At 42.6% G+C, this 13,571-nt stretch overlaps 1 pseudogene; it reads left to right on the top strand.

The window, feature by feature from the left end:
- Positions 1–284: 284 nt before the first annotated feature.
- Positions 285–13,571, top strand: part of LOC125519129 — a 49,305-nt pseudogene continuing 36,018 nt past the window's right edge.

Genomic DNA, 13,571 nt, shown 5'->3' on the forward strand with positions numbered 1-13,571 from the left:
GATACTCCAACGGTTAACCGAGGAATCGTAAAGGCCTCGTGTGTGTTGCAGCCCAACACCCCTCTAAAGTGGCCCAATAACCCATCCAAACCCCCTCCATCCTTTCGGCCGTTCGATCACGATCGCGCGGCCGAAAACCGCACTCCATTTGGACACTCCTGCCTCCCTCTACCTATATAAACACCTCCTCTTCCATTTTTCGCGCAGTACAAACCCTAACCTCCTCCTCCTCTGCGCGTCCGGACGCGTCCGCGCCGCGTCGAACATGTCCGCCGCCCTCAGCCATGTCGCCCGAACCAATGGGAGGCTGCCACCTCAGCGAATCGCGCCGGCGCAGCCAATCCGGCGTTGCCACCTCACCGCGCCTCTCTCTCCTCCCACCGCGCGGCCCGCGGGACCCAGAACGGGCCCGCACGAGCCCGTCCACCGCCCGCGCCCGAAGTGCCTCCGCCGCCGCTCGCCGCCGGCGAACTCCTTGCCGGATCACCGCCGCCGTTCGCTCTGCGCCGCCCCTCGCCTCGCCATTGCCTCCACCGCACGCATGCGCGCGCACCCCCACGGGCAACGGCCGCCGCCTCATCCTCCTACCGGCCGGCGACCTCGCCGGAGCCGGACCCCGCGCCCTGCCGGTCAGCCCCACCGCCCGCACCGCCGCCTTCGCCACCCTTCGTCGCCGCCGAGCTGTGCCCCATCGTCATGGCCGGATTTGGATGGCCACGGCCTCCCCGCAATCGCCGCCCTCCGCCAAAGCTCCGGCGAGCTCAACCACGACCGGCATCCTCTGTCTCGTCCAGATCGGGACACCGCCATCCCGGATCGCCATCGCCCCCGAACCAAATGGAGTGCCCGGATCTGCCCGTCCTAGATTCCCCTCGTCCCGTTTCTCTGAGGTTGACCCCGAAATATCTCTAAGCCTTTTTCCCTCACATTTTATAGCCATGTTCAACATGCCATAAATCCTCATCCGTAGATCCGTTTTGCATGCATGATATATCAAAATGTTCAACAGGATGTGCTCTTCATTTTGTTCCATTGTGCCATGCTTGTTTGAGTCCATCTTGTTGCCCAAATCGTTGATGCAAGAGTGCTATAAAATGTTAGATACTGATTCTTAGCAGAGTATGAGCATTTGTCATTTTTGCTACATTTGTTGTGTGCTGCATATGGGCATGAGCTCTACATGTGTTTTGGGCTATGCCATGCCATATTTACAGGGGTGTATGCCATGTATTTTTGTGATCTTTGTGGTGACTAGCACAAGCATGCAAAGTAGCTCTCATGATATTGCTGATTTCCGGGACTTCGAATTTTACTAAGTCATTGCTCTGCTGTTATTTTTATGCCATGTATCCATGATGCTATAGAGTGATCCATGCTTGTTTTGAGTATCTTCATTAAGGATGATTTTTACATATGGTTATTATCTACACATACATGCCCCTATTTGCAATTATGGAGTGCCCTAGCATGACTTAATCTTGCTCTACTTTTGCTATAAAATGTTCCTTGCAGATTGTTTACGTGTTAATCAATTTTCCCAAGGTTGTTGTAGTTGATCCATGCATGCTATGAGCTTGTTCTTGCTTTGGTTAGCTTCATGATCATGTCTTATTGCTGGTAGTATGCTTATCTTGTCATGCAATGTCTTGTGTTGAGTGAATCGAGCTCGCAAAGTTGACTTCGTAACTCTGTTTTTGCCATGCTCAGTTTTCTGCTAAGTCTGAATCTGTTACGAAACTTGCTATGTTTACGTGGGTGCCATCATATCTTCTGATAATTTTTGGCTTATGGTCAGTACGGGACTTTTGTTCTATGCTTTGATTAGATTCATGCCATGCCTTTGTGTGTTATGTTCTGTTCCTGTAGCATATTGTTTGCTTGCTCTAAACATTGCTTCCTGATGTTAATTCCTGGCATGTTAGTATTTTCACTAAGTCTGTCATGCTGATATCTTTTGCACTTTTGCCATGCTTGTTTGAACTTGCTCTTGCGTGATTTAGCCGTAGCTCAGTGTTCATGTTTTGTCAAGCATCTTGAGTAGATCACTATCATGTGCCTTGTTGCTATGTTGGAGTGCAGTAGCTTAGTTTCTTGTTGCATTCTAGATGGCATCGTGCTGTTAATCGCAGAATTGTGCCATTCTTGTTTTGCTTGCCATTTGCAAACCGTGCATCCGATTCCGGTGATCTTTATATCGATATTGACCGAAATCATCTCATATTTCCAGTGGCACACTTGGTTTCCCAAGTTGAGGTCTAGTTCAATCTTTCCCTTCCGAAGCACGCATATGTATCGCATATCACATCTCGCATATCATGCCATGTTTTGCATCATGTTGCTTGCACATTGCACCATGATTGATTGTTGGTCCTTTGCTTGTGTTCTTGCCTTGGGTAGATCTGGGAGATGAGTACGTGATCGAGGAACCTGTTGAGTACGCTTACGAGGATCAAGTTTTCGTCAACTCGGAGAACTTTGCAGGCAAGATGACCATACCCTCGAAATCACTTCTATCTTTGCTTGCTAGTTGCTCGCTCTTTCGCTATGCCATGATACCTACCACTTTCTATATCATGACTCCCATTTTGCCATGTCAAGCCTCTAGCCCACCTTTCCTAGCAAACCGTTGTTTGGCTATGGTACCACTTTTGCTCAGCCCCTCTTATAGCGTTGCTAGTTGCAGGTGAAGATGAAGTTTGTTCCATGTTGGAACATGGTTATTGTTGGGATATCATTATTATCTCTTATTTAATTAATGCATCTATATACTTGGTAAAGGGTGGAAGGATCGGCCTTATGCCTGGTGTTTTGTTCCACTATTGCCGCCCTAGTTTCAATCATACCGGTGTTATGTCCTTGATTTTGTGTTCCTTACGCGGTTGGGTGTTATGGGAACCCCTTAACAGTTAGCTTTGAATAAAAATCCTCCAGCAAGGCCCAACCTTGGTTTTACATTTGCCTAACAACCTATCACCTTTCCTTGGGTTCTATAGACTCAAGGGTCATCTTTATTTTAACCCCCCGGGCCAGTGCTTGTCTAAGTGTTGGTCCGAACCAGAGCACCGTGCGGGACCGTCCCTTGGCAACTTAGGTTATGTTGGTACCTGTATGCTTAGCTTATCCAGTGTTTCCCTGAGAATGAGATATGTGCAGCTCCTATCGGGATGTCGGCGCATCGGGCGGTCTTGTTGGTCTTGTTTTACCATTGTCGAAATGTCTTGTAACCGGGATTCCGAGTCTGATCGGGTCTTCCTGGGAGAAGGAATATCCTTCGTCGACCGTGAGAGATTATGATGGGCTAAGTTGGGACACCCCTGCAGGGTTTTGAACTTTTGAAAGCCATGCCCGCGGTTATGGGCAGATGAGAATTTTTTAATGTCCGGTTGTAGAGAACTTGAAACTTAACTTAATTAAAATGAATCAACCGCGTGTGTAGCCGTGATGGTCTCTTTTCGGCGGAGTCCAGGAAGAGAACACGGTCTCGTGTTATGCTTGAACGTAAGTAGTTTCAGGATCACTTCTTGATCATTATAGCTTCTCGACCGTGCATTGCTTCTCTTCTCGCTCTTATTTGCGTATGTTAGCCACCATATATGCTTAGTGCTTGCTGCAGCTCCACCTCATTACCCCTATCCTATCCATAAGCTTAAATAGTCTTGATCGCGAGGGTGTGAGATTGCTGAGTCCTCGTGACTCATATATACTTCCAAACAGTTGCAGGTGCTGACGATATCAGTGCAGGTGACGCAACCGAGCTCAAGGAGGAGCTCGATGAAGACCTTGGTCGTTGTTTTGTCTTGTTTCCTTTTGACAGTAGTGGAGCCCAGTTGGGACGATCGGGGATCTAGCAATTGGGGTTGTCTTCTTTTGTTTTGGTTCCGTAGACGGACCTTGATTGTATTCTAGATGATGTATGTTTAACTTGTATTTGTGTGAAGTGGCGATTGTAAGCCAACTCTTTATCCCTTTCTTATTCAGTACATGGGATTGTGTGAAGATTACCCCTCTTGCGACAAACGTACCATGCGGCTATGCCTCTAAGTCGTGCCCCGACACGTGGGAGATATAGCCACATCATGGGTGTTACAATTTAAGTGAAGCATAGAGAGCAATTCTAACAAGTCATGGAATAATTTAGGCTCTCTCAAACAAGTGTGTGCAGAAAGATTCAAGACTAAAACAAAAAAGTAAAACAAGCAAAGACTCATATCAAACAAGATGCTCCAAGCAAAACTCATAGTATGTGACGAATAAAAATATAGCTTCGAGTAAAATACCGATGGTTGTTAGAAGAAAGAGGGGATTGTTGGAAATATGCCCTAGAGGCAATAATAAATTGGTTATTATTATATTTCCTTGTTCATGATAATCGTTTATTATCCATGCTATAATTGTATTGATAGGAAACTCAGATACATGTGTGGATACATAGACAACACCATGTCCCTAGTAAGCCTCTAGTTGACTAGCTCGTTGATCAATAGATGGTTACGGTTTCCTGACCATGGACATTGGATGTCGTTGATAACGGGATCACATCATTAGGAGAATCATGTGATGGACAAGACCCAATCCTAAGCCTAGCACAAAGATCGTGTAGTTCGTATGCTAAAGCTTTTCTAATGTCAAGTATCATTTCCTTAGACCATGAGATTGTGCAACTCCCGGATACCGTAGGAATTCTTTGGGTGTATCAAACGTCACAACGTAACTGGGTGACTATAAAGGTGCATTACAGGTATCTCTGAAAGTGTCTGTTGGGTTGGCACGAATCGAGACTGGGATTTGTCACTCCGTGTAAGCGGAGAGGTATCTCTGGGCCCACTCGGTAGGACATCATCATATGCGCAATGTGACCAAGGAGTTGATCACGGGATGATGTGTTACGGAACGAGTAAAGAGACTTGCCGGTAACAAGATTGAACTAGGTATTGGATTCCGACGATCGAATCTCGGGCAAGTAACATACCGATAGACAAAGGGAATTGTATACGGGATTGATTAAGTCCTTGACATCGTGGTTCATCCGATGAGATCATCGTGGAACATGTGGGAGCCATCATGGGTATCCAGATCCCGCTGTTGGTTATTGACCGGAGAACGTCTCGGTCATGTCTGCATGTCTCCCGAACCCGTAGGGTCTACACACTTAAGGTTCGGTGACGCTAGGGTTATAGAGATATTAGTATGCGGTAACCCGAAAGTTGTTCGTTGTCCCGGATGAGATCCCGGACGTCACGAGGAGTTCCGGAATGGTCCGGAGGTAAAGAATTATATATAGGAAGTGCTATTTCGGCCATTGGGACAAGTTTCGGGGTCATCGGTATTGTACCGGGACCACCGGAAGGGTCCCGGGGGTCCACCGGGTGGGGCCACCTGCCCCGGGGGCCACATGGGCTATAGGGGGTGTGCCTTGGCCTATATGGGCCAAGGGCACCAGCCCCAAGAGGCCCATGCGCCAAGAGAGAGGAAAAAGGGGAGAGTCCTAAAGGGGGAAGGCACCTCCGAGGTGCCTTGGGGAGGATGGACTCCTCCCCACCCTTGGCCGCACCCTTCCTTGGAGGAAGGGGCAAGGGCTGCGCCTCCCCCTCTCCCTTGGCCCTATATATAGTGGGGAAAAAGGAGGAGCAAACCAATCTAAGGTCTGGCGCCTCCCTCTCCCTCCCGTGACACATCTCCCTCCTCCCGCAGCGCTTAGCGAAGCCCTGTTGGAATCCCGCTACTTCCACCACGCCGTCGTGCTGCTGGATCTCCATCAACCTCTCCCTCCTCCTTGCTGGATCAAGGCATGGGAGACGTCTCCCTTCCGTACGTGTGTTGAAGGCGGAGGTGCCGTCCGTTCGGCGCTAGGATCATCGGTGATTTGAATCACGACGAGTACGACTCCATCAACCCCGTTCTCTTGAACGCTTCCGCGCGCGATCTACAAGGGTATGTAGATCCAATCCTCCCTAGTTGCTAGATGACTCCATAGATTGATCTTGGTGACACGTAGGAAAATTTTGAATTTATGCTACGTTCCCCAACAGGGATGCCACTCGGGCATCCCCAATTCTAGTTGCTTGCTTCTCTTTGGATAATAGCTTGGGGTGCCATGGGAATCCCCAAGCTTAGGCTCTTCTTGCTCCTTATTCCATCATCCATCGTAACATCACCCAAAACTTGAAAACTTTAGTCACACAAAACTCAACAAAACCTTCGTGAGATCCGTTAGTATAAGAAAGAAAATCACTACTATAAGTACTATTGAAACCTATTCATATTGTATTATTGCATTATATCTACTGTATTCCAACTTTTATATGGCAAACACTCTTGAAAGAAAACCACAGAATCATCAAAATAAGCACACAACGCAAAGAAAATAGAATCTATTAAAATAGAACAGTCTGTAGCAATCTGGATATTTCGAATACTTCTGTTACTCCAAAAAATCTGAAAAAGTAGGATGGCCTGAGAAATTTGTATATTAATCTTTTGAAAAATGAATTGGTATTTTATCATGCTCCTGTTAAAAATGAGAATTTTTTTCGTGAGCACAAAAGTTTCTGTTTTTCAGCAAGATCAAATCTACTATCACCCAAGAAGATCCTAAAGGCTTTACTGGGCGCAAACACTAACTAAAACACAAAAAACACAATCATAACAGTAGCATAATTTGCAAACACTCAATAATAGAAAGCAAAAAAGCAGAAATAAATTGTATTCATTGGGTTACCTCCCAACAAGTGCTATCTTTTTACGCCCCTAGCTAGGCATAAAGCAAGGATCTAAGTTTTGTCATCCTTCTTCTTAATTTCCTTAGAGATATTTTTGTCATGAGGTTTCGTAAAAACAACATAGAACATATTATCCATAGAAACCTTAGCACTATTAAGTTTCTGATCATCATAACCTCTTTGATTTCCGGCAACAATCCAAGAGTAATGTTGATTAACATTATTGAAAACTTGTTGGATTGCATCAAAAATGGGGACATCCTTTTTGAGATTCCCGTCAAAGATTTGATTATCCCCAAGCAAATATCTTAGCGCATAATAACTATTGTAAAGAGTTTCATCTATCATGGGCTTTTCACAATTCATACCATAAAAATCAAAGATCTCCCTAGCTTCCTGTATTATGTAGTCAAATTCGTTCATCAGAACGAGAGTGGCCAACTTTTTAGCCTTAGGGTTCTTTATAACGGGAAGCTCAAAAAACAATCTTTGCAAAGTAGGATGAGTATGGATAAATTAACTTTCCAGTTTCAGAACTAGTGCTGAAATAGCATCCGCATAAGATCTAGTATTTCTAAGTATAGGGGCAGCATCAAGACTTAGATTTCCAACACAATTGAAAAAATCTTGGATATGTTCTTTTCCCATAACATTCGCTTGCCCTAAGATAAAAGTTTTAGCATCTAGATTTCCCATACGTCCAATCTTAGGAGTTAGGCCATCATCTATTGCTGCCATACCGAAATCACTCATGATTGCAAACAAAAGATAGATCCGACGAGAAAACGGCGAACGAAAAAGGGGGCGAATAAAACGGCAAATTTTTGTGAAGTGGGGGAGAGGAAAACGAGAGGCAAATGGCAAATAATGTAAATTGCAAGGAGATGAGATTTGTGATTAGGAACCTGGTAGATGTTAATGATGTCTCCCCGGCAACGGTGCCAGAAATTCCCTTTGATGTCTGCTAGAACTACTTTGGTATTTCCCCAAAGAAGAAGGGATTATGCACCACAACGACGGTAGGTATTTCCCTCAGTGATGAGAACAAGGTTATTGAACTAGTAGGAGAACCAAGTAATGCTACGTAAACAGTACATGCACACAAATAACAAATACTCACAGCCTGACGTGTAAAAGGGGTTGTCAATCCTTTTCGGGTGACGGCGCTAGAAATTAGCAAACGGACGTGTGAGAGTTGTAAATATTCATAGATCGAACACCAAATAAAATAAGGCGCAACAAGGTATTTTTGTATTTTTGGTTTAATAGATTTTAAAATAAAAGCAAATAAAAATAGATCGCAAAGGCAAATATAATAAAGAAGAGACCCGGGGCCGTAGGTTTCACTGGCTTCTCTCAATAAAAATAACAAATGGTGGATGAACAAATTACTGTTGGGCAATTGGTAGAACTTCAAATAATCATGATGATATCTAGGCAATGATCATTATATATGCATCACGTCCAAGATTAGTAGACCGACTCCTGCCTGCATCTACTACTATTACTCCACACATCGACCGCTATCCAACATGCATCTAGTGTATTAAGTTCATGGAGAAACAGAGTAATGCAATAAGAACGATGACATGATCTAGACAAGATCTATTTATGTAGAAATAGACCCCATCTTGTTATCCTTACCACCAACTATACATACGTGTCGGTTACCCTTCTATCACTGGGATCAAGCACCATAAGATCGAACCCATCAGAAAGCACCTCTTCCCATTGCAAGATAAATAGATCAAGTTGGCCAAACAAAACCCAAATATCGGAGAAGAAATACGAGGCTATAAGAAATCATGCATATAAGAGATCAAAAGAAGGCTCAAATAACTTTCATGGATAAAAAGATAGATCTGATCATAAACTCAAAGTTCATCCGATCCCAACAAACACACAGCAAAAAGAGTTACATCATATGGATCTCCAAGAGACCATTGTATTGAGAATCAAACAAGAGAGAGGATGCCATCTAGCTACTAACTATGGACCCGTAGGTCCACAAAGAACTACTCACGCATCATCAGAGAGACATGATGAACCCCTCCATGATGGTGTCTAGATTGGATCTGGTGGTTCTGGAACTTGCCACAGCTGGAATTGATTTTCGTCGACTCCCCCAGGGTTTCTGGAATATTGGGGTATTTATAGAGTAAAGAGGCAGTCCGGGGGACACCCGAGGTGGGCACAACCCACCAGGGTGCGCCTGGGGCTCCAGGCATGCCCTGGTGGGTTGTCCTCGCCGCGGAGACCCCCCAGGCGTTTCTCTGGCCCATTGGATGTCTTCTGGTCCATAAAAAAACCACAAAAAGTTTCGCTGCGTTTGGACTTCATTTGGTATTGATTTCCTGAGATGTAAAAAACATGCAAAAAACATCAATTGGCACTTGGCACTATGTCAATAGGTTAGTACCAAAAAATGATATAAAATTATTATAAAACATCCAAGAATGATAATATAACAACATGGAACAATCAAAAATTATAGATACGTTGGAGACGTATCATATCACATTACTCCATTTCTCCATGAACTTAATACACTAGATGCATGCTCGATAGCGGTCAATGTGGGGAGTAATAGTAGTATATGGAGGCAGGAGTCGGTCTACTAATCTTGGACGTGATGCCTATATACACGATCATTTCCTTGGATATCATCATAATTATTTGCTTTTCTGTCTATTGCTCAATAGTAATTTGTCTACCCACCGTATGTTATTTTCTCGAGAGAAGCCTCTAGTGAAATCTATGCCCCCGAGTCTATTTCCTATCATATTATTTTCAGAACTATTTATCCAAAAATCCAAAAAGTACTTTGTTGCGCTTTTTATTTACTTATTTTATTGTTTGTTTTTGCTAGATCTATTTATCAAATTCATACAATTTAATCTATCTCAATGCCAAGGAGGGATTGACAACCCTTCTTAAGCGTTGGGTTGCAAGTTTTTGTTGTTTGTGTGCGGGTGCTGTTTACATAGTGTTGCTTCTCCTACTGGATTGATAACCTTGGTTTCATAACTGAGGGAAATACTTACCTATAGCGACCCGATCCCAATGGACCGAAGTCTCTGTGCTTAAGTGTTGTCCCTGGATTGGTATTGCTGACACACATAGTACTCGAGGATTTATAACAGAGTTCAATCACACACTTATTACATCGAGAGAGAGTCCCATAACAAGTACTTATTACAATAATATGGCTGAAGACTATCTAATCAAAATAACTGTGGAAGCTTCGAAGATAAATGAGTCCATCCAACTCCACGGCAAAACTGAGTGCATGACAACGACCTATCGCACCTTACTCTTCGTCTGAAAATTCTGCAACATGATACGTTGCAGCTGCGTAGGTCAGCACATGGAATATGCTGGCAAGATCACAGTAAAGGTAAATGATGAAATAAGAGCTATCACTACATGCATATTTGGCTGGTGGATGCTCAAAGTTTAACATTTGCATAAAACTAATTTTTCCCTACAACAAAAGGAATACATTTTATTTAACTACCAAGTTTATGCCATTATTGAGAAGGTTCCCCAACTCAATCCCAAATTACCATGTAATAAAATTAATAACCCAACAAATTCATTAAGTAAAGTGATGAGATCAATCAATAATTCAAATACCAGATACTCAAGATGTCCATAACCGGGGACACGACTAACCATGATTAGTTTATACACTTTGTAGAGGTTTGCACACTTTTCCCCACAAGACTCGACCACCTCCATGATCGGAAGATAGAGACATAGTCTTTCTGAAGCATGAACTCTTTACTGTGGGTAGACAGTTACACCTACTTTCCCCTACATCTACTAGCCTACCACTGAAAGAGGTCACACAACTTACTCAACTATGCCAGAGCTCATAATGGCTTGTGGCTGCACACGAAAGTTTCTAGCATGAATAATCTTATGATCTCTTTGATCCTGGGTGGCATTCCATAGGATGATCACATGGGTAGTCTGGGATATCCTAGGCAACACTGGATTCTCTAGGTGCCCGCAACCAAACCACCCAGATGTGTATTAAAGTAGCCACCTTAAGTTTCCCTTAGTTATTATCTCTCACAACTTGCATGATTCTCACATTCCAATCCCCGTCTACGAGCATGGCTAAGCAATATACGCATAACGTATATTCCCGGGGTGAGCAAAGGTATTAGGTTCCTACCTCATCAACTACACAGCAATAACCACATGTTCACAATCCTACTCATGCAATCTTTGAGGGTTGAAACTAATGCATAAAAACTGGGTAATAAGGGATATGATCAAAGTGTATCTTGCCTTGCTGACAATCAGAAAACCCTAGAGATTCGTAGTAGCAAGCTTCGCACTCCGGAAAATCTATCGTAGACAAACAGTATCATACATAAGAACTCAAGCATAAGATGCAAAGGAAAACAAGAGAAAAATATCTAAACAGAAAGTTCAAGTGAAGAGCTTTGATTTACAAAAATAATCAATCAAATCGGAGATACGAAACTCCAGTTACGATCAAACGAAGTTCAAATTCAAATCTGTTTGAAACCAAATTTTAAACTTTCAAAAACATGTTTAAGTTGATTATCTGAACGGAGGGTTCACAACGAAGAATTTGGCATTGGTTTCGTTGGATTTGGATAAACAAGCAAAAAATTGTGAGGGTTTAAAGATCAAGGACTAAACTGCGAGGAAATAATTACGTATAGGACCCTGGCCAAAAATAAACAGAAAAAGTAAAATCTATCAAACGAACATTCGCTACAGAACCTAACGCGATGAATTCCGTTTGCTACAGAACCCTAACTAAAGAACTTTCACTAAATAACTAAAAATAAAAAATGAACCAGGTTTGAACGAAAATCGAAAACCTAAAAAGAAAACCAGCGAATTGGGGCGGTTTATTACCAGACCAAGAAAAACCGGCGAGTCGGCGGCGGATCGGGCGGTCTCTAGTGGCAGCGGGCTTCGGCGGCGGCGAGCTCCGGCGACGGCGATGGTGGCGCGGCGCGGCACGGCTAGCGGCGTCGGCGGCTAGCGGCGAGGCAGGGCGACTACGGCGGCGAGCGGCGGCTGCTGCTGCTGCGAGGGGTGGCGCGGCTGACGAGGGGAGAGAGGGGCGGCGACGACAACTTATAAAGAGGCCCGGGGGTCCGACTTGGGGAGCGGCCGGCGGCAGGGCGCGCTCGGACTCTGGGATGAGTCCAGCTTGGGCACAGCGAAGGTAGGCGGTGGCGCGGCTGGGCTTCGGCCCAGTTCGGTCCGAAGGTTTTTTTTGAAAAGACATTTTCCAAAAATACGAAAAATAGGAAAAATCTTACAAAAATATTTTCAAAAATTCCAGCAAAATTCACAGAGTCCCTCCTAATTAAATGGGCTAAAGTGAACATTTTTATGAACCTAAATGCATAAAATAAAATCAACATTTTAGTACTAATAAAAATAAATAAAGTTGCAAATAAAATCCAAATAAATTTTTTTTATTCAAATTTAAATTTCCAATATTTCCTTGTTGTTTTGAAGAAGTCATATTATCTTCTCTCATTATTTTACTTATTTTGAAATAACTGGAAAATAATTTCGAATAAAATCACTTTGATCCAATTTGCCAATTTTGAAAAATTCAAAAATGGATTTTTGTGAAAACCTCCAACTCTCTCTATTTGTCCTTGAGTTGCTTAAGGTTTCTAGGATCAAAATTCCAAGTAAAACAAATTCAAAAATGCACAAATTATGGATGCATATGATGATCTAATGAATAACATCCAAATTGAAAATTGGGATGTTACATTACCATTGTTGTGCTGCATCATCCTCTCCTCTCTGGGGAATTACCAATGCAGATACAAGCAATCAGGAAGACTTTCTGCTGCCGTTGCCAGGGAGACATCATCAACATCTATCAAGTACCTACGCATAAACTTTCATCTCCTTGCATTTACATTATTTGCCATTTGCCTCTCGTTTTTATCTCCTCCACTTCTAAAATGTTTTATCAAAAAAACACCAAAATGTTTTACTTTGTTGCTTTGCTTGTTTGTTTGCCATAACTGTGTGTTTATTGAAAATCAGAAAACAAAAAATCTTATGGATCCTCATCCACTTGCTAATCTTTTTGAAAGATCCAATCCAATTATGATGAACCAATTGCTAGTGAATTGAGTTTACTAGATTATCTTTATGAAGTTTTGCTTGAGATTCTGAATCTGAAAATTGTGATGACGTGTCAAAAGAAGAAATTTATAAAGTGATTCATGATAGCTCCTTGAATGAAAAGCATGATTGCAATGATGTTATTATAAATTCTATTAATGTCAATTGTGCTAATAATATGCAAAACCCTAACCTTGGGGATGCTAATTTTGCTATGTCCACTACTTATTGCAATGATCATGATTGGGGTGATTCTTATTATGATCTTGAAAATTTATTTAAGCCTCATGATGAATATGATATTGATAATAGTGTTTGCAATAATATTAAAAGTGAGTTTGAAAGAGTCCCAACTTTATGTAATAATTATCCCACTACTTTGGAGAATGATAAATCTTGTGATTTTTTTATAAAAGTGGGCTTGGAGAGGTCATGACTTTATTTGATGATAATCCCACTATATTGGAAGAGTATCAACTTTGCATGCATGTGGATCATGTAGAGAATATGTTACGTGATAGCTATATGTTGAATTTGAATATGATCCCACATGTAATTATTATGAGAGAGGGAAATATGGTTGTATAAATTTTCATGTTACTAAATTACCTCTCTTCATGTTGAGATTTTCTATGTTTTATTCATCTTCTTTGCATATGCTAGCCTTTGCTGGTTTTGATAATTTGTTTGCTTATAAAATGCCTA

The sequence above is a fragment of the Triticum urartu genome, chromosome 7, assembly GCF_003073215.2.
Source record: "Triticum urartu cultivar G1812 chromosome 7, Tu2.1, whole genome shotgun sequence".
Classification (NCBI taxonomy): Eukaryota; Viridiplantae; Streptophyta; class Magnoliopsida; order Poales; family Poaceae; genus Triticum; species Triticum urartu.